This window comes from Triticum dicoccoides, chromosome 2B (genome assembly GCF_002162155.2).
Source record: "Triticum dicoccoides isolate Atlit2015 ecotype Zavitan chromosome 2B, WEW_v2.0, whole genome shotgun sequence".
NCBI classification, from domain to species: domain Eukaryota; kingdom Viridiplantae; phylum Streptophyta; class Magnoliopsida; order Poales; family Poaceae; genus Triticum; species Triticum dicoccoides.
The window spans coordinates 100,807,230-100,811,248 of NC_041383.1; positions in this window are offsets into that span (position 1 = coordinate 100,807,230).

Sequence of the window (4,019 nt, forward strand, 5' to 3'; positions counted from 1 at the left end):
CAAACACATAACTAAACTAAATAGAAAACAAAACCTAGCAGCATTATTTTCATGTAGATTAGACCTTAATAGTAGGTACATGTGATTATCTATGATTTGGAAAAAGAATCAACTCAAACGGAGCTACGAAACTCAAGAAACAAACGAAACAAGATCGAATACTAATCTTAACTAAACTCAAATTTTAAATTGTCAAAATCAAGGTAAGTTGGTTTACTGGAAAGAGGGGATCGTTACAAAGATGTAGGCGTTGGTTTCACCTAATTTGGATAAACGAGCTAAAAGTTACACTAGTTTTAATATTAGGGGCTAAATCACGAGAAAACTATTCGCGGATAGGTCCTGGCCAAAAATTAAACTAAAAAGAAAAGTCTATCGGATGAACGTCCGCTAACAGAACTTAATGAACGAATCCGTTCATTAACATAATTAATCTAGTGAACGCTCGGTAACTAATGAACTAAATAAAAAAACGAACTAAAACTAAACCGATTAAAAAAAATAAAACCGAGAAAAACCGAACGGTTTTTACCGGTTCGGCGACGACGGTGAAATCCGGCGTGGCCAGGCGACGGGCGGCGGCGTCGGCTCGGTCAACGATGACGAAATCCGGCGGGGCGAGGCGACAGGCGGTGGCGGCGGCGGCGGGCAGTGGCGCGTGCGGTGGTGAGTGCGGCGCGGGCAGCGGCGACTGCGGGACGGCGGCGGCGCTATATGCAGCGGCGGTGTCGACGGAGCTCAAGGCGGCGGTGGGTGGAGGCGAAAACGAGGCGTTGGCTGCTTATATAGGCCCCTGGGGTCGGGGTACCGACTTGGGCAGGGGGCCGCGGTGGCGGGGGCGGCTCGGACTCTGGCAGGAGTCCGTCACGAGCAGGACGAGGCGGTCGGCGCGCTGGGGCGGCCCAGGTGAACTTTTTTTAAATAGTGCCGCAACGAAAAAAAAATTCTAATAAATAAAAATAAAAGTCCTAAATTCCAGAAATAATTTTCACCATCCCTATCTAGTATTTGGGACAAGATGAACATTTTTCTGGACTAAATGCAATTTTTAAAAATGCATATTTTTCTCTAATTTCAACCAAATAAAATCGCAAACAAAAATTTAAATAAAATAATTTGACTTCAAATTTTTTCCCAATATTTCTCCTCTATTTTAAAGAATTAATTTTATCTCCTCTCTTTTATTTTTATTGTTTGAAATAATTGGAAAGAAATTATTGCAAATCAAATTGATCCACTTTTCAATTTTGAAAATAAATTCAATAATGAAATTTAAATGAAACCTCGAACTCTCTCCTTGGGTCCTTGAGTTGCTTAAGATTTCTTGGATCACAACCAAAAGAAATAAAATATGAAATGCACATGAATGATCTATGTATAACATCCAAATTGAAAATTGGGATGTTACAGAGATTCAGTAAACCATCACCATTGGGTGTATGACCATATAAGGTTTTATTCATGTAAATAGAAAAATAATTATTGCATGTCTTAAATGAATAATTGTATTGCAATAAACATGATCTAATTATATTCATGCTCAACGCAAACACCAAATAACATTTATTTAGGTTCGCACTAATCCCGAAAGTATAAGGAGTGTGCGATGATGATCATATCAATCATGGAACCACTTCCAAGATACATCATCACTTCATCCTTAACTAGCCTCTATTTATTCTGTAATTCTTGGTTCGAGTTACTAATCTTAGTAACCTAACAATTATCGAATACCCAGGTGCTACTATGAACACTAGCAAGGTACACATCAATAACCTGTATATCAGATATACCTTTGTTCACTTTGCCATCCCTCTTTTCCACCAAATTTTTGGGGTAGTTCCACTTCTAGTGACCATTTCCTTTGAAGTAGAAGCACTCAGTTTCAGGGATAGGTTTAGCTTTGGGCTTCTTCACGGGATTGACGACTTGCTTGCCATTCTTCTTGAAGTTCCCTTTCTTTCCCTTTGCCCTTTTCTTGAAACTAGTGGTCTTGTTTAATCATCAACACTTGATGCTCTTTCTTGATTTCTACCTTCGTCGATTTCGACATCACAAAGAGCTAGGGAATCATTTTCGTCATCCCTTGCATACTACAGTTCATCACGAAGTTCCAGTAACTTGGTGATGGTGACTAGAGAACTCTGTCAATCACTATCTTATCTGGAAGATTAACTCCCACTTGATTCAAGTGATTGTAGTACCCAAACATTCTAAGCACATGCTTACTAGTTGAGCAATTCTCCTCCATCTTTTAGGCAAAGTACTTGTCAGAGGTCTCATACCTCTTGACACGGGCATGATTCTGAAATACCAATTTCAGCTCTTGGAACATCTCATGTGATCCATGACGTTTCAAAAACATTTTTGAAGTCCCGGTTCTAAGACATAAAGCATGGTGCACTAAACTATCAAGTAGTCATCATATTGACCTAGGCAAACATTCATAACGTCTGCATCTGCTCTTCAATAGGTCTGTCACCTAGCGGTGCATCAAGAACATAATTCTTCTGTGCAGCAATGAGGATACACCTCAGATCACAGACTGAGTCCGCATCATTGCTACTACCATCTTTCAACTTAGTTTTCTCTAGTAACATATAAAAAACATGGGGAAGCTATAAGGCGAGCTATTGATCTACAACACAATTTGCAAAATACTACCAGGACTAAGTTCATGATAAATTAATGTTCAATTAATCATTATTACTTAAGAACTCCCACTTACATGGACATCCCTCTAGTCATCTAAATGATCATGTGATCCAAATCAACTAAACCATGTCCGATCATCACGTGAGATGGAGTAGTTTTCAATGGTGAACATCACTATGTTGATCATGTCTACTATATGATTCACGCTCGACCTTTCAGTCTCAGTGTTCTGAGGTCGTATCTGCATATGCTAGGCTCGTCAAGTTTAGCCCGAGTATTCTGCGTGTGCAAAACTGGCTTGCACCCGTTGTATGTGAACGTAGAGCTTATCACACCAGATCATCACGTGGTGTCTCCACAGGATGAACTGTAGCAACGATTTATACTCAGGGAGAACACTTATACCTTGAAATTTATTAAGGGGTCATCTTATAATGCTACCGTCGTACTAAGCAAAATAAGATGCATAAAAGATAAACATCACATGCAATCAAAATATGTGACATGATATGGCCATCATCATCTAGTGCTCATGATCTCCATCAGCGAAGCATCGTCATGATCTCCATCGTCACCGGCGCGACACCTTAATCTCCATCGTAGCATCGTTGTCCTCTCGCCAACTATTGTTACTACGACTAGCGCTACCACTTAGTGATAAAGTAAAATAATTACATGGCCATTGCATTGCATATAATAAAGCGACAACCATATGGCTCCTGCCAGTTGCCGATAACTTTGTTACAAAACATAATCATCTCATACAACAATTTATATCACATCATGCCTTGACCATATCACATCACAACAGGCCCTGCAAAAACAAGTTAGAGCAGTACTAGAATCAGAAGATTTGTCGTCTGCCACCTCTTTGCCGTGTGCTAGTGGACGACAAAGAATGTCTTTGCCATTAGTCACGAGAAAGCAGACGTCAAAGTTGCAGTAGACGGCAAAGTAATGCTTGTCCATCGGCCATTATTTTGCCGTCCACTAGCATTCTTTGCCGTCTACAAGCTGACGGCAAAGAGGGTGTTTGGCCCACTAGCTATTAAGCCCTAACGGGCCCCCTCTTTGCCGTCCGCTAGCAGATGGCAAGGAGGCCGTTGCCATCAGCTTGCAGACGGCAAAGGCGACACGGACGACAATGCTTCAAAATAAGATAACGGCCCGCCCCACCGTTGCCATCTCTCTTTATCTTCCTATCCTCTCCGCCCAACAAGAACCGCCGCCACCCCATCGCCCCACACCGCCCCGCCACCCCCTCTCTTCCACCACCTCTCTATCACCGCCCCGTCGCTGCCCACCCCCACCCCGCTCGGTAGCCGCCCCCTCCCTGCCTCCCCACCCCTCCCGAGCCTCCCCAC